Source organism: Schistocerca gregaria, chromosome 3 (assembly GCF_023897955.1).
Source record: "Schistocerca gregaria isolate iqSchGreg1 chromosome 3, iqSchGreg1.2, whole genome shotgun sequence".
Lineage (NCBI taxonomy): Eukaryota > Metazoa > Arthropoda > Insecta > Orthoptera > Acrididae > Schistocerca > Schistocerca gregaria.
The window spans coordinates 802,294,043-802,313,176 of record NC_064922.1 but is presented as its reverse complement, the minus strand read 5'-3'; positions in this window follow the sequence as shown (position 1 = coordinate 802,313,176).

Here is a 19,134-nt window from a genome sequence, read left to right as displayed (position 1 = left end):
AATTGCCATCAAATTTCTTATATAATTTGCATCTGATATTAGCAAAACTTATTTCATGATATCGTTATTACTGGTATATCTACATCTACATCTACATCCATACTCCGCAAGCCACCTGACGGTATGTCGCGGAGGGTACCCTGAGTACCTCTATCGGTTATCCCTTGTATTCCAGTCTCGTTTTGTTCGTGGAAAGAAGGAATGTGGGTATGCTTCTGTGTGGGCTCTAACCTCTCTGATTTTACCCACATGCTCTCTTCGCGAGATATACGTAGGAGGGAACAATATTCTGCTTCACTCCTCGGTGAAGGTATGTTCTCGAAACTTTAACAAAAGCCCGTACCGAGCTACTGAGTGTCTTTCCTGCACAGTCTTCCACTGGAGTTTATCTAACATCTCCGTAACGCTTTCGCTATTACTAAATGATCCTGTAACGAAGTGCGCTGCTCTCCGTTGGATCTTCTCTATCTCTTCTATCAACCCTATCTGGTACGGATCTCACACTGCTGAGAAGTATTCAAGCAGTGGGCGAACAAGAGTACTGTAACCTACTTCCTTTGTTTTCGGATTGCATTTCCTTAGGCTTCTTCCAATGAATCTCAGTCTGGCCTCTGCTTTCTCGACGATAAACTTTATATGATCATTGCATTTAAAATCACTCCTAATGTGTACTCCCAGGTAATTTATGGAATTAACTGCTTCCAGTTGCTGACCTGCTATTCTGTAGCTAAATGGTAAGGGATCTTTCGTCCTATGTATTCGCAGCACATTACACATGTCTACATTGGGATTCAATTGCCATTCCCTGCACCATGCCTCAATTCGCTGCAGATCCTCCTGCATTTCAGTACAATTTTCCATTGTTACAACCTCTCGATGTACCACAGCATCATCTGCAAAAAGCCTCAGTGAACTTCCGATGTCATCCACAAGGCCATTTATGTATATTGTAAATATCAACGGTCGTATGACACTCCCCTGCGGCACACCTGAAATTACTCTTACTTCGGAAGACTTCTCTCCATTGAGAATGACATGCTGCGTTCTGTCATCTAGGAACTCTTCGATCTAATCACTCAATTGGTCTGATAGTCCATATGCTCTTACTTTGTTGATTAAACGTCTGTGGGGAACTGTATCGAACGCCTTGCGGAAGTCAGGAGACACGGCATCTATCTGTGAACCCGTGTCTATGGCCCTCTAAGTCTCGTGGACGAATAGTGCGAACTGACTGTTACAGGACAGTCATTTTCGAAACCCATGCTGATTCCTACAGAGTAGATTTCTAATCTCCAGAAAAGTCATTATACTAGAACATAATACGTGTTCCAGAATTCTTCAACTTATCGACGTTACAGATATAGGTCTATAGTTCTGCACATCTGTTCGACGTCCCTTCTTGAAAACTGGGATGGCCTGTGCCCTTTTCCAATCCTTTGGAACGCTACGCTCTTCTAGAGACCTACGGTACCCGCTGCAAGAAGGGGGGCAAGTTGCTAAGCGTACTCTGTGTAAAATCGATCTGGTTTCCCATCAGGTCCAGCGGCCTTTCCTCTTTTGAGCTATTTTAATTGTTTCTCTATCCCTCTGTCGTCTGTTTCGACATCTACCATTTTGACATCTGTGCGACAATCTAGAGAAGGAACTACAGTGCAGTCTTCCTCTGTGAAACAGCTTTGGAAAAAGATATTTAGTATTTCGGTCTTTAGTCTGTCATCCTCTGTTTCAGTACCATTTTGGTCGCAGAGTGTCTGGACATTTTGTTTTGATCCACCCACCGATTTGACATAAGACCAAAATTTCTCAGTATTTTCTGCCAAGTCAGTTTATAGAACTTTACTTTCGAATTCATTGAACGCCTCTCGCATACCCCTCCACACACTACATTTCGCTTCGCGTAATTTTTGTTTGTCTGCAAGGCTTTGGCTATGTTAATGTTTGCTGTGAAATCTATATCCGACAAATTAAGATCTCAACCCAGAACTATAACATGGTGAGAAAATCTACTCGAAATATTTTCCAAACTATTCTTCAGGTGCTCAGCCACAAAAGCTGCTGAGCCAGGGGGCCTATTGAGACATCCAATTACCATGTCTGATCCTGCTTTAACCGTGACCTTCACCCAAATTATTTCTCATTTCGAATCTCGGTCAATTTCCTTCGATACTATTGCACTTCTTATCGCTATAAACACGTCTCCCCCTTCACCGTCCAGCCTGTCTCTGCAGTATACATTCCAGTCTGAGTTTAGGATTTCATTACTCATTACGTCTAGTTTCAGCCAACTTTCTGTCCCTAGTACTATATGGAAGTTGTGACCTTTTATTAATGAGAGAAGTTCTGGGACTTTTCTATAGATGCTCCTGCAGTTTACTATTAGCACATTAATATTGTTATTCCCTGTTCATTTGGCCTATTCCTACCTTGCCGCGTCTCAGGACGCGTCTTGTCGGGCCTATGGAGGGAATTGTCTAACCTAAAAAACCCACATGTGCACTCTGCACTTACTCCGCTACCCTTGTAGCCGCTTCAGGCGTGTTGTGCACGCCTGACCTATTCAGGAGGTCGAGAAATTTGCACCCCAGTTCTCCGTAGAATCGTCTGAGCCTCTGGTTTAAGCCTTCCACTCGGCTCCAAACCAGAGGACCGTAGTCGGTTCTGGGAACAAATAGTTAGCTCTGATTCCACCGCGCGAGCGAGGCTTTGCGCCCTCACCAATTCCGCCACCCGCCTGTACGAACTGAGGATGGCTGCTGAACACAGACGTCAGGAGTCATTGGTGCCGACATTAGCAACAATTTGCAGTCGGGTGCACCCGGTGCTCTCTATCGCCCCCGGCAGGGCCTCCTCCACATCTCGGATGAGACCACCCGGCAAGTACGTAGAGTGAACACTGGCTTTCTTCCTCGGCCTTTCCGCTAATTCCCTAAGGGGCTCCATCACCCGTCGAACTTTGGAGCTCCCAACAACTAATAAACCCCTTCCCCCGTGTGCATACTCGGAACTTGGTGAAGGAGCGGCCACATGTCCACTCACAGGCAGAGCGGGCGATGCCACACGGCCAGCCTCCATATTGGCCCTCCACCTCGTTCGCCGCGAACGCCGCTGAACCCGCCACTCTCCTTGGGCAGAGGGTGGCCCAACCGCGCCCGGTACCCGTGAAGATGTCTCGACAGCAGGGACAGTGGGTGAAGCACGTAACACCTGGAGTGAATCATGCGACGCACCAGACTCCCCACTGCCGCTACACTCCGAGGCAGCAGCCTGAAGATGGCTGACCGCGGCCATCAACACGTTCAGCTGTTCGCGAACAGTGGCCAGCTCCTCCTGCGTCCGTACACAGCAGTCACACATCTTATCCATCCTAAGAAATCAATTTACTGTAGAGAGATAATCAACTTTTAACTAGACTGCTAATTCACTAAAGGCGGATGATTGTTGACTAAATTGTGGTTGCTAGCCACTTATGTAAAAAAAAATTCAAATATTACTACCTGCCTCTGGATGGTATTGAAAACAAACACTAGCACTACTGGCACTATGGCTGACTAAAGGGACTCTCTCTGACTGTATTCAAAACAAACACGAAATCTATGGAACACTATTACTAGCACTCGACAATTAAAGCTTCCTAAAAGCAAAAACACACAGAAGAAGAAGTGACAAGTAAGAAAAATACAGTTAATACTTAAATTAAGGTAACTCGCTGCACATGACAAGTGAAGCAGACGGCAATTAGGACAACACTCCAGCTTGTATTCAACCTGCGTTTAATATGAGCATGTTACGCTCGAAAAATATTCCGTAGTGTGACAATGTAAAGCTGCTCGTGGTCCACGTTCGTGTAAAATTTGTATCTGAGGTCCATGGATACATAAGATGTTGACCTTTATACCATGAGTAGTAAAACAGTGATCCACCTAAGATGCAATACCTGTTTTATATGACCTCAAAAAATGAACATAGACTTCAACCAAGGAATAACTGATATTTCATTAACTAACAGAAGGATTTAGGAAGTATCATACGAGGAAAACTGTGCTGGATAATGTGACACTGTGGACTCTATCGGCACCTTATTGTGTCAGTTTACAAAAGTAACATCATAAAACCACCTTACTCCTCACACGAGTTTCTAAACGATATCCGTATCTTCCGCAAGTTGCCATACAGTGTTGTTTGAAGTATGAGCCAGCCAGAAGGTGAAGTCGCTGGGCACCTCACTTTTTGTAATGCTACAGAGGAAGTTTCTAATTACCTTGAAGATTTTAAGCTTGAAGATTACTTTGTAAGAAAGGTTTCCCTAAGTTAATAACCTGTTTTTTGAGCTAGTTTGCAGATTTGAGGATGATTTCTTTGACAACTAAAACTAGACATAATATTTTAATTTTCATTTACTTATACAACCTAGGCATTTTAAAGAAAGTTTTTTTACGTTTTAATAAAGTTAGATATCCACGTATTGTCTTATATACTGGTAGTCAGCAAGACTTAAAGAGATTGAAGAAATGTTCATATGGTTTGTCAACCGAGAAACAGTGTTTCACAAATTAAAATAGTGCAAGATACACCGGAGAAGGAAATCGGCCGTAGTGTTGCAATAGAACCTGTCCTCCATTTGCCTGGAAATCCTGCAGACTGCCAACGGCACGAAACAAGAAAACAGAGAGCGCATTCCTAACCACATGAAGTCTGTTGGTATCAAACATGGCCTAAATTTGAGAATGAAATTTCTGACAACTGAGAATGTACGCCTGGAGCACAGCCCTGTACAAAAGTGACTCATGGATAGCAGGATGATGGGGAAAAAGAGAATCAAAGCGTTTGTGATATGTTGCTATAAAAGGGTGTAGAAAATTAGGTGTACTGATAAGAAATGAAATTCTTTGCAGAACTGGTATTGAGAGGAATATGTGAAGCAACTGACACAAAGAAAGAACAGGATGATAGGAGATGTGTTTACATCAAGGAATAGAGATATTTCACGCAGCTGTATTGGATGTAAATTGCAGAGGAAGACAGAGTTTCCTGTTGGCTAAGATGAAACTCGTGACACAGGAAAGGAACTCGTGGCAGGCTTCATCAGACAAGACTAATGTGAATATAAGAGGTAAATGAAATAAAAAACGGCCATATCGCACACAAAAATGTGGCGAAAGAATATACAAGCGTAAAGACAGCGTACGTCTTTTGTATGTGAGCTTACTCGTATTCCCAATAGAGGTAGGTAATCTTGTATTTTACACACGGTCATTCAGCTGGTCATTCAGATGTCGTTTTATGGAACCCGTAATGGTATATCTGGTCATTAAAAAAAATTGGTAAAATTTTGTACTGAGATACGTTTTCGCTGTATCCAATGTTCTTCGACTTATTCAAGGAAAACCTATAACAACTACATTCAAATGCATCTCCACTCCCACACTCATCCCTCAATAGTCAGGATTTCTAGTATGTTGTTCGTGGCATTCCCTCCTACTACTGTACAAAAATTTCCGACTACACAGACTATCCCCGATTTGGCACTTTTTCTTGTCTCTACTGACTAAATTCTTAAGCCGCCAACGTAGTTGGCTAATCTGCCAATATTAATCAAAACGTGCCCATTAGAGTATTGAACCTAAACTGACTTTTGTAAACCTTATAGCAAAATTAATTACATTCACACTTCATAGAAACTTAACCATTAAAAACATTGGTTTCGTAGCCAAAAGGCCTGACAAATACAATGACGTAATTGGTAAACTTCACAGAATTGCATGGCAAAATTTATAAAGAGTCGTCAATACTACAATTAACAAATGCTCCACAGAACCATTGGCCTAATGAGGCCAGCCAATGAAGGCCAAAAAGATCCGACGTGGGAAATAATTCGTGGAGTCGAAATTTTTATAAGTTGGTAGCAGGGATTGCATGAATAATGTATCAGAAATAGTAATAATATGGGGTGTCTGTTCTTTCAGACATGTCCGAAAGAACAGACACAACGCAGAATCCGCAGCTGTTACCCATTGTATGTAAATTGATGATGGAGAGGGGCAGAAAGAAAACTAAAGGGGAGGTATCAGTCCTGTCAGCTGCAGTGGGAAATCATGCTGAGTCGGAGGCGACGAATGAAAATGCATAACGGACTACTAAACCGGGATCTCTTGTTTACTGGGCAGCGGCGGTAGCCACTGTGCCATCCATGGCATTGTGCTATCGCAACTCCACGGACTACCTCCGCTCGCCTCAGGGCCGATCCGCCCTTTCAGCCAGCGGCGCCTATCAGCACCCCCTGTCCATTTTCTCCATATTCGCTCTTCCGAGATTCCAACAGCAGATCAGACGTGTTTATGCATCCGCACTAAAGAAGGTGGCTTCATTGCCCAGTTAGGCTTAGCATATTATATGAATACGTGGTGTCTGTTTATTCGAACAGTTTCCCACGTCGCCGCTGATTCCACGTAATGTCCCAATTCAGCTGACAGCAGAGTTCCCTGTCCTTTCCATTCCTTTCTTCTCCTCTCCACCTTTAATTAACATGTAAATATTAGAAATCCTGAGCGATGAGGCTGATTATCAGAGTTGGGGGTGCGTTTCAAGGTCACTCTTGAAGCTTTTCATGAATAACTCGAAAACTATGGCCTCTATCAAAACGAATCCCAGTAAAAAATGAAAATACATAAAATTTCCTACAAGAAGGTACCGTTTATTTTTTTCTGTACACCTAATTGCTTGTTCGTGCGCAGTTTTTCAAGGCCTGGTAGAACAGTGAGGGTTACATAGAACGGCGTCGGTAGCGGCAACTGAATAAGTCTGCGGAGCAATGTATCAGGAAGCAATATACCAGGCACCGAGCAGTAAACTGTTAGAGAATAGTAACTTCGTAAAAACTCGCCTCACGGCCGTTTCCTTACTGGCTGGTGATCTTGAAAATTAAGCAACGATATTTTCCAAGACTGAAATGAATTTATAAAGAAGATAAAGTCAGATTGTTTCCGGAAAAGCAAAAACTGGACAGCGTTCCATTTTAGAAATTAATCGTTTTCCTGTGAATACCAACGAGGCTTTCTCTGTCTGGAAATTTTTGTGGTAAGTTCGTATGGGACCAAACTTCTGAGGTCATCGACCCTTAGGCTTACACACTATTTAATCTAACTTAAACCAACTTACGCTTGGGATGACACACACAGACAAACATTAGGGTGGACTGGAACCTCCGACCACTGGGGGAGCCGCGCGAATGCTGCCTCGGGCATGCACGTCTGTGATGGCCTTAGGTTAGTTAGGTTTAAGTAGTTCTAAGTTCTAAGGGACTCATGACCTCAGATGTTAAGTCCCATAGTGCTCAGAGCCATTTTTTGCTGAATAGAAATACACCTCAGTTTCGTCCATGTCCGTAAGTGTTAAGAAATGCGAAGGTTTATGAAATATGGAACCAATAGCTAAGATCAAATAAGTTTCAGTTGCAACATTTAGATAGACCTTGCAAGTACTTCTATATATATATATATATATATATATATATATATATATATATATATATATTATGTGATCAAAGGTATCCGGACGCATGTCTGAAAAGGACTTACAAGTTCGTGGCGCCCTCCATCGGTAATACTGGAATTCAATATGGTGTTCGCCCACCCTTAGCCTTGATGACATCTTCCACTTTCTCAGGCGTGCGTTCAGTCAGTTGCGGGAAGGTTTCTTGCGAAATGGAAGACCAATGGAAGACGAAGTTGCTGGTCCAAAACCAGCCAAAAGTGTTCTATAGGATTCAGGTGAGGACTCCGTGCAGGCCAGTCCATTACAGAGACCTCACTGTCGTGTACTCACTCCGCCAAAGGACGTTCATTATAAACAGGTGGTCAATCGTGTTGAAATATGCAGTCGCCATCCCCTAATTGGTATTCAACGTGGTGCTTAAAACATCAATGTGGGCTTGTGCTGTGATAGTGCCACGCGAAACAACAAGGGGTGTAGGCCCCCTCCATGAAAAACGCGACCACACAGTAACACCACCGCCACAGAATTTTACTGTTGGCATTACACACGCTGGCAGATGGCGTTCTCCGGGCATCCGACATACCCACACCCAGCCATCAGATCGCCACATTGTGTACCTTGATTGTTCACTCCACACAACATTTTTCACTGTTCAATCGTCCAACGTTTGCGCTTCTTACACCAAGCGAGGCGTCGTTTGGCATTTACCTGCGTGATGTATGGCTTATGAGCAGCCACTCAACCACGAAATCCAAGGTTTCTCACTTTCCGCCTAACTGTCATAGTACTAGCAGTGGATCTTGATCCCGTTAGGAATTCTTGTGTAATGGTCTGGACAGATGTCTGCGTGTTACACATTTAAAACCTTTTCAGCTGTCGGCGGTCTCTGTCAGTCAACAGACGAAGTCGGCCTGTACTCTTTTGTGCTGTATGTGTCCCTTCACGTTTCCACTTCACTATCACATCAGCAACAGTGGACCTAGGGATATTTAGGAGTGTGGGAAGGTCGCGTACAGACATGTGACACAAGTGACACCCAGTCACGTGACCACGTTCGAAGTGCGTGAACTCCGCGGGGTGCCCCATTCAGCTCTTTCACGATGTCTAATGACTACCGAGGTCGCTGATACTGAGTTCCTGGCAGTAGGTGGAAGCACAATGCACCTAATATGAAAAACGAATGTGTTTGTGACCGTCCGGATACTTTTGATCACATAGTGTATTTGCCGCTCCAACTAAAATATTTTTCGTATCGTCGTACCAACTTAGAAGGCAGCATTTCTCTACGCTCGTGTGCAGCTCGGTGTGTTTGTGACACAATCCTGTCCTCACAGCCAGCGTTTTATTTGAGCAAAGAGATTAACATAAAAGGGAGCCAAGAGCAGCTGCATGGTGGGCGATCAAACACTTACCACCGAAAACATTCAGGGGTGTCTTCGTAGCAGCTTCAATGTGCGGTCGAGCATTGTCGTGATGACAACAATTCTTTCCATTTGTTCAGAATGGTCCTTTGTAGAAGATTTTCTAGCAACGCCTGGTCCACTCGCTGTACAAGACTACAGTTGACAGTCGCTTCCTTTCGTGACTGCCTGCATCATGAATGTATTTATTTCAAAATTCCTGCCTCACTGATACTCTTTGGTGTCACTCGCTGCTGTTAAGTTACATTGGCTACTTGGGAATCTGGTGGAACCCCTCAGGATGAAGAAATCGAATGACAGCAAGGATTTGACGGGACACTTGGCTTTTCAAAATATCTTTAAGTGTTTAGTGTTACCTCAGAACCGAAAAGTTTGACGGGAACCTATCGACCGACGTAACAGAGACAGGTGGGTAACACATCAGCTCAAAGGTTCATCGGATATTCACTGCCCTCTTATTTCGCGACCAGCCGTAATTTTTAAAAAATAAAAAAAAAGAGGTAGCCCTCCTATTATGTGTAGCATGCAGATATCCTGACCCGCTAAGAGTTTGAACTAAATTTAGCTAAAAATTGAGAGGTGAGGGACAGAAAGAAAAGGGAAATAACTAGCGAAATTAGTAGCATTGGGACTTAATTGAGAGTCGGCGGTGACGAGTAAAGATTTGTGTTACATCGGGACTCGAACCCGTGAGCTCCTGCTTGCAAAGCTGTTACGTTCACCACAGCGCCGCACGGACACAGTGTTTATCGCAAATGTACTGTCCATCTTGCCACGCTCCTCGGCCTTCTCAAACTCCCAATTACCACCACCTGTTCGCAGTTCTCGTCCATGTCCTACATGGAAATGTCGATAAGAATCATGAAAAATAATGGACCTAGGTGGACGCGCTAAGGCTACTGTCACAGTGTCACCGACAATAGCCGCCAGGCGCCGTCGTCAGAAGTTCCCTGATGCAGTCGGCCGACAGCTACGTCACAGTGCGTCTGATCTCCTTCATCAGTTTTTGCCGGGGTGCCAGACACCACTGTGTTTGGATATGAGTGTTGCATTCCGGCTTTTGATATATAGGAAAGTATGTGAAGACGTTATACCTCTCTCGAAAGGAACGTGGCGATTACTGTACCCTACTTCCTCGGTTATTGAAGTAACCACGTATATTTTACTAATCCATACGACACGAAGATGTTTCGGTACACAACGTTCTGTATTAACAAGTTTAAGCATAAGAAATTTCAAGTGATGTACATTTTCAGAGCATTTCATTCTAAGACTTATGTTGTTCTTTCACGTATATGCCAAATGACATTAAGTGATGATTAACTGACATGTTTCTGTTTTGTTAAAGGTAGTTGATGTCGTGTAGAGTTTTCGTAAGTTTGTTTTTCCCTGTCACCATGGATCATCTCAAGTGTGTTAATGAAAGTTTCTTCTTTTAACACTTATATACCATACTGTCGGGCAACAATCACTGCGGGGATGAGAACCACTTATTTACCGTAGCTTAGGCGATGTGACGTCATAAAAAGGGAGGCTCTTGACAAGATGCCGCATCATGTATGAGTTTTAAATGCGTTACTACTGTGCTAACTTCATTCGCAACAAATGTCGCAGGCAGTATCCAGATGTTGTTGTTGTGGTCTTCAGTCCTGAGACTGGTTTGATTCAGCTCTTCATGCTACTCTATCTTGTGCAGCTTCTTCATCTCCCAGTACCTACTGCAACCTACATCCTTCTGAATCTGCTTAGTGTAGTCATCTCTTGGTCACCCTCTACGATTTTTAACCTCCACGCTGCCCTCTAATACTAAATTGGTGATCCCTTGATGCCTCAGAACATGTCCTACCAACCGATCTCTTCTTCTGGTCAAGTTGTGCCACAAACTTCTCTTCTCTCCAATCCTATTCAATACTTCCTCATTAGTTATGTGATCTACCCATCCAATCTTCAGCATTCGTCTGTAGCACCACATTTCGAAAGCTTCTATTCTCTTCTTGTCCAAACTAGTTATCGTCCATGTTTCACTAAATCCACATACGAAAGTATGTCATGGTACCGCATAGTTCATGAGATACGATGTCATAAACACTGATATGCATGAAGAATTCCTGCATCATGCGTGAGGTTTAAATTTATTATATCTTTGCTGCTAACTTTATTTGCAAGATATTTCACTGAATGTACCTACACAAATATAGCGTTGTACTGCACTCATTTCAAGAGATATGACATTATAAACACTGACATACGTGAAAGAAATATCTCATAATGCGTGCAGTTTTCATACCTTTGTTCTTTACTACTAAGACACTCCTAGAGTCGAGTCAGCTTAAGAAAATCTCTGATATCAGGTAGAGCTTTTGAGAGCTTTCAAATGCAAACGGCAATGGCTGCATGCGGAAACGACAGCCGTCTATAGAGTTATGAAGAGGCCCTGCCATAGAGACGCTTACAAAATCGCGTTGCAGATACGCGAAGCAGCTGCGACAGGATTACAGAGACTGCACAGGATCATATTTCTTCATTGGGGTACAGTACTTAGACATGAGGACGTTATTCATATTTCTTTGCACCGCTATTTCGTAATTTCAAGGGTGTTCTCACGAACACATTAAAACGATTTCTTTTCAATACTTCAGTACAATCACAGTTTACTTTTGTTTGGATTTCTGACAGAAAAATGGCAAAATGAATACCCAGGTAAGGACAGGTTTGTCTGCTGGTACACATGTACAGTTTAGCGTACTTAGAACAAGGTGCCACATGAAACAAACTTGTTTACAATATCTTAAGGCATTTCCATAAAATCTTGAGTTTTGTATGTATTACATTAGTGTCAACACTGCAGCCACGCATAAAGAAATGTACTTCACACCATGACGTCCGAAATTTGCATCAGTGTTATACAACAGAGGTACAGAATAATATGAACTCGGCATGCATATAACGAAATTAGTGCTAATCTGTTATTTATATTTTGTGGAAAACTCAGTTGATAAATAATCACAAAAGAGCAAAAGGAAAAGAATCTACCGGGTAACCCTCCATTCATCACATCTACTAACACAGTCATACTAAACTATAACTAACAGAATATCATAGTTCCAGAGAAAAGTCAGTCAGTCGTCAGTCATGTTCATTTACTAAATCCTAATTTATTCCAGTCTTACTGCTCAAATGATTAACAAAACCCAGTAATTAACAAAATACCATATCTGTACCAAATATCGTTATAGAAAGAAAATTAAATATGAGGTTACTATGACAAAACTGACAAGAGAAATTCACGCAAGTCACTTAACAACAGAAAACACCATAAGTAAATTTTTCTCTGCTAACTGTCTCTCATTGCCCTACAGGTTGGAATTTCTAGTTACTCAGCTTTGCCTCTCATAAATAGTCAAAGACACTTCAAGAAGTCCATCTCATAATATTTCATAGTTTTATTACTTGTTTTAAACAGTTATTAAAATCGGCTTAGACGATAACTGCGACAGTTACCTTAGTCAGCAGAGAGGAAAGAAGAAGAGGGAAGGAGTGAAGTTTAAAATAAGAAAAATTTTTATCTGGCAGGGTACAATGTGCCACTATGACCTACGCCATTGAGTATAATCTCTCTTTGCAAAAGCTTAGACAAACTTCTTGGCGCTAAGAAATATGTATTCTGTTTAAAGACTAAGCTTTTCTGATAAACTCTAATTATCAATTTCATAAACACAAGCTGCACGTGTGGTCTGCGGGTAGAGTCTTTGGTTCGTAATCAAAACGTCGTCGGTCCCGGGTTCGATCCCCGCCACTGCATTGGCGGCCGAAGACTTCCGGCATAAGAAGTCAGCCTCATTCTGCCAACGGCCTTGTCAAAGAGAGCGGTTAGATGTTCAGGGCACTCTCTTCTCCTAGGAGTGGGAAATTGCCCCTAAAGGCGGAAGAATCAGCAATGACCAACGACATGATGCAGAAGGCAATGGATACCAGTGCATTAAAGACGTGTAATGTGTATCCACAGGACATGTGGCCTGTAGTTGAAGAAGTGTCATGATGATCTCTCCATTGGCAAAAGATTCCAGGAAGGCCCCCATTCGGATCTCTGGGAGGGGACTGCCAAGGGGGAGGTTACAATGAGAAAAAGATTGAATAATCAACGAAAGGATAATGTTATACGAGTCGGGGCGTGGAATGTCAGAAGCTTGAACGTGATAGGGAAACTAGAAAATCTGAAAAGTGAAATGCAAAGGCTCAATCTACATATAGTAGGAGTCAGTGAAGTGAAGCGGAAGGAAGACAAGGATTTCTGGTCAGATGAGTATCGGGTAATAACAACAGCAGCAGAAAATGGTATAACAGGTGTAGGATTCCTTATGAATAGGAAGGTAGGGCAGAGGGTCTGTTGCTGTGAACAGTTCAGTGACCGGGTTGTTCTAATTAGAATCGACAGCAGACCAACACCGACAACGATAGTCCAGGTATACATGCCGACGTCGCAAGCTGAAGATGAACAGATAGAGAAAGTGTATGAGGATATTGAAAGGGTAATGCTGTATGTAAAGGGGGACGAAAATCTAATAGTCATGGGCCACTGGAATGCAGTTGTAGGGGAAGGAGTAGAAGAAAAGGTTACAGGAGATTATGGGCTTAGGGCAAGGAATGAAAGAGGAGAAAGACTAATTGAGTTCTGTAACAAGTTTCAGCTAGTAATAGCGAATACCCTGTTCAAGAATCACAAGAGGAAGAGCTATACTTGGAAAAGGCCGGGAGATACGGGAAGATTTCAATTAGATTACATCATGGTCAGACAGAGATTCCGAAATCAGATACTGGATTTTAAGGCGTACCCACGAGCAGATATAGACTCAGATCACAATATAGTAGTGATGAAGAGTAGGCTGAAGTTCAAGACCTTAGTCAGGAAAAATCAATTCGCTACGAAATGGGATACGGAAGTTCTAAGGAATGACGAGATACGTTTGAAGTTCTCTAACTCTATAGATACAGCAATAAGGAATAGCGCAGTAGGCAACACAGTTGAAGAGGAATGGACGTCTCTAAAAAGGGCCATCACAGAATTGGGGAAGGAAAACATAGGTAGAAAGAAGGTAGCTGCGAAGAAACCATGGGTAACAGAAGAAATACTTCAGTTGATTGATGAAAGGAGGAAGTACAAACATGTTCCGGGAAAATCAGGAATACAGAAATACAAGTCGCTGAGGAATGAAATAAATATGAAGTGGAGGGAAGCTAAGACGAATTGGCTGCAGGAAAAATGTGAAGACATCGAAAAAGATATGATTGTCGGAAGGACACACTCAGCATACAGGTAAGTCAAAACAACCTTTGGTGACATTAAAAGCAAAGGAGGTAACATTAAGAGTGCAACGGGAATTCCACTGTTAAATGCAGAGGAGAGAGCAGATAGGTGGAAACAATACATTGAAAGCCTCTATGAGGGTGAAGATTTGTCTGATGTGATCAAGAAGAAACAGGAGTCGATTTAGAGGAGATAGAGGATCCAATATTAGAATCGGAATTTAAAAGGGCTTTGGAGGACTTACGATCAAATTAGGCAGAAGGGATAGATAACATTCCATCAGAATTTCTAAAATCATTAGGGGAAGTGGCAACAAAACGACTATTCACGTTGGTGTGTAGAATATATGAGTCTGGCGACATACCATCTGACTTTCGGAAAAGCATCATCCACACAATTCCGAAGACGGTAAAAGCTGACAAGTGCGAGAATTATCGCACAATCAGGTTAACAGCTCATGCGTCGAAGCTGCTTACAAGAATAGTATACAGAAGAATGGAAAAGAAAATTGAGAATGCGCTAGGTGACGATCAGTTTGGCTTTAGGAGAAGTAAAGGCACGAGAGAGGCAATTCTGACGTTATGGCTAATAATGGAAGCAAGGCTAAAAAAAAATCAAGACACGTTCATAGGATTTGTCGACCTGGAAAAGCGTTCGACAATATAAAATGGTGCAAGCTGTTCCAGATTCTGAAAAAAAAGTAGGGGTAAGCTATAGGGAGAGACGGGTCATATACAATATGTACAACAACCAAGGGGGAATGATAAGAGTGGACTATCAAGAAAGAATTGGTCGTATTAAGAAGGGAGTAAGACAAGGCTGTAGCCTTTCGCCCCTACTCTTCAATCTGTACATCGAGGAAGCAATGATGGAAATAAAAGAAAGGTTCAGGAGTGGAACTAAAATACAAGGTGAATGAATATCAATGATACGATTCGCTGATGACATTACTATCCTGAGTGAAAGTGAAGAAGAATTAAATGATCTGCTGAACGGAATGAATAGTCTAATGAGTACACAGTATGGTTTGAGAGTAAATTGGAGAAATACGAAGGTAATGAGAAGTAGTAGAAATGAGAACAGTGAGAAACTTATCATCAGGATTGATGGTTAAGAAGTCAATGAAGTTAAGGAATACCTGCTACCTAGGCAGTAAAATAACCAATGACGGACGGAGCAAGGAGGGCATCAAAAGCAGACTCTCTATGGCAAAAAAATGCATTTCTGGCCAAGAGAAGTCTACTAATATATCAAATACCGGTCTTAATTTGAGGAAGAAATTTCTGAGGATGTACGTCTTGAGTTCAGCATTGTATGGTAGTGAAAAATGGACTGTGAGAAAACCGGAACAGAAGAGAATCGAAGCATTTGAGATGTGGTGCTATAGACGAATGTTGAAAATTTGGTGGACTGATAATGTAAGGAATAAGGAGGTTCTACGCATAATCGGAGAGGAAAGGAATATGTGGAAAACACTTGTAAGGAGAAGGGACAGGATGATAGGACGTCTGCTATGACATGAGGGAATGACTTCCATGGTACTAGAGGGAGCTGTAGAGGGCAAAAACTGTAGAGGAAGACAGAGATTGGAATACGTCAAGCTAATAATTCAGGACGTAGGTTGCAAGTGCTACTCTGAGATGAAGAGGTTAGCACAGGTAAGGAATTCGTGGCGGGGCGCGTCAAACCAGTCAGTAGACTAACGACAAAAAAAAGCACGAGTTACTCATATAGTTGAACAAACTAACCTTCCATGACTCCTGGGCACCAAAGTTTACTATGAAACTTACTGTAAGCCTGCGTCATGAGATCTCCACACAAATTTTAACAATGTAAATCATGCAACAACAAAACATGTACTTGAAAGATCGATTGCTTCTTATGTCAACAGTCAGCATATTTTTTAGAGTTGTTAGACAGTTTTATGAGTCAGCTGTGCTTAAATCTTTTCTAGTTAATCCTTCTATTCAGATGGTATCATATTATTATGTTCCTCAAAAATCTCTTCCTTAACTGTTTCTCGTCTATCCATCATATCCAGGCAAGTTATGTCCACTGCTGCATCCCCATCTGTGAATACGATGCGTAGCCTTACTGGTACTACACTTATGTTTTGATATATAGTTTCTGTACAACTTGTGCGAGTCTACAACTCAATGAACACTTACTGACTAAGTTGTATATTGGTTGTTTATGTTCTGGATGAGGCTTAATCTTGTATTATGTTTGTCTCTTCATTATTTATTTCACTGTGCCATGTATTTTTACCTATTATGACATTAAAATTTTCTCTTACTGCTGTAGTGGTTACAAACTCTTTTGCAATTATTAGCTGACAATTGTTCTCAGTGCTTTCATTGTGTACTTCATTTTGGGCTATCAGTTCAGCTACATTTTCAGTCTCTGCTTCAGTGGTTTCATTTGCCATCTAAATAAGAGGCTTAGCATTGAGGACCCTGACAAATTTGTTCAGAATTCTCAGAGGTTCGCTCATCACTGAATATTGTTTCATTTCTCTCAATATTAGACTCATTAACTAGCTTCTGCTAATCCACCGCTATTCTCTATCTCCTCCTCCTTTTCCTTAATGCTCTTATTGTGTCTACTACGATCTTCATCTGCTATTTACTCTTCCTGTCTACTAATAATGTTCCTTTTTTATCCAGTATTACTGTCATATTGACTCTGATCGATCTGCTCAACCAGTAATGCAATATTAGCTATCTTTGTATTTGTTGTACTAATCGGTTCGTATAAACTCTGTCTTTTTTATCCATTACTACACTTTATGATAGAGCTACAGCAGTAATTTATTTGCTCAACACACTGAGTTCCTGCCTCTAGGTAACAGTTTCATCTTCAGGTCTTTTATAGACTCCTCTTGTGTTTTATTAAATGCTTCCTGTTGCCTAATCAGCTCTCTTAACATAACTATACGCTACACAGTATCCCCATTCCCAGCTGTGGGAATACTATTTAAAGAGGAAGGGGTTACATTAGTCTGCACTGTTTTCAAAGGATGCTTCCTACCAAGCTCAGTGATACCACTGAAAGATAGAGACTATGTGTCTGTTTGCACTAATGTTATAGAACCAAGACCTAAACCTTCAATTGCTGAGCTACAGTGTTGTGACAGATCACATTATGCAGAATCATTTTCGAGTATGGAAACTTCTACCACAGTTTCATGCTCATCTCTAAGTACTGATAAGTGGCTCTTTGATCCTGTCTATAACTGTTCTCATCAACTCTTTACCTAAACCCTTCATTGCCCTCTTCAGTCTCATTAACAACAATAATACTTAGTACTGTATTGTATAGTATGTTAGCCGGGGGCCTAGAAACGGTGGAGAGGCTCCATCCCCTCCGCAGCCACAGTGGTGCAATACCCCAAGACGACTACCCTCTGTCCACTTCACCCTCCACCCCATCACACCGAACCACTCTTCCAGGGTTTTTGTGCGGTTCAGCTCCCGGTGGACTCCCCCAGGAAATGTCTCATACTAGATGACCGTAACCCCTATGTTTCCATGGTAGAGTAATGGTGGTGTACGCGTACGTGGCGAATTTTTTTGGGCAGGAATCGCTGAGATAGTGTTGGTCAGGCGGAATAAGGGGAAACAACCCGCATTCGACGAGGCAGATGGATAAGAGCCTAAAAGCCATCCACAGACTGGCCAGATCACAGGACCTCGACACCACTTCACCAGGCGTAATTGTTCCGGGGACCAGGCGCTCCTTCCCAGCCCGGAACAAATACTTTAATCTTCCAAATTACTATCCTCGTTTTCTAATTCCCTGTTTTCCTTATTCCGCTCTTCCAAATCATAAACGCAAATACTGTCTTCCTTCCTCTTACAAATAATTACCTTCGTCTTCTTTTAACTAAGCTTTATATTTACACATTATCTCAAATCTGTTTCATAACCTTACTTATCTCTGCTAGAGCTATTCCAGTAAAACCCATACTCAAATCATTAATCCTTCGCCTGAATATAGCAATGTCCTTCCTTAACTAATCTGCTAACACTCACTTGTTTATTTTCATTTATAACACTATTTTAGATTGAATGAACTTTACACTGACTTCCCGACTCGTCATTAACCACGTTTAACTAGTGCATTCCTGAAACTTATGCATAAGTGCTTTCTCCATTTCTCATGAAAGAGAAAGGAAAAATAAATAGAATACTAATGAACCCAAGGATCAACAGAAGCACAGAAAGATGTTAACAATACCTCTATCTCTAAATTTAAATTCCCAAGAAAAATATACTTGTATCCTCCACAACGTCCTTACTGCAGAAACGAATATTCAGTACAATATCCAACATAAATCACTGCGTAGCTACATATCATCAGAGACACAAAAAGATGTTAAATGGAAATAAAAATTTCGAATAAAGAACGTCCTTGGAAAAGAGATCATATAAGATAAAAAAAAATTAACACTACATGGTTGCACAAAATTTTCTTTTTCCCTTTTATTACTATGAATTGCTCGAACACTTACTAATAGTACATGAAAATATAACCAGAGTATCAAAGCGCATCAGTAATTGTTCCTTCTAAAAGCAATTGCAGAGAATAGCTTTCTACATCTATCTACGAAATCGAAACACTACCTAAACTATCGCTCCCTGTGTAGAAAGTCGGCAAGTGAAACTAATACGCTTCAACTTGTTAATAGGAAACTGGGTGCAAAAATATCTGGGTCTTATCATCAAAGGAAGCACTTTTAAATTCTAGTTACATTGTCTGATCTATAACAGCCTAGGCTAAACTACTTTCAGTCACAACGATAACTACGTAAATTACTTTTGATGTGTGTGTCCTCAACTAACGTAAACTGATTCTGACTAATTGTAAATGAGTTTCTGTATAAAGAATGATCGCCACCGATACACGGGAAGGCTT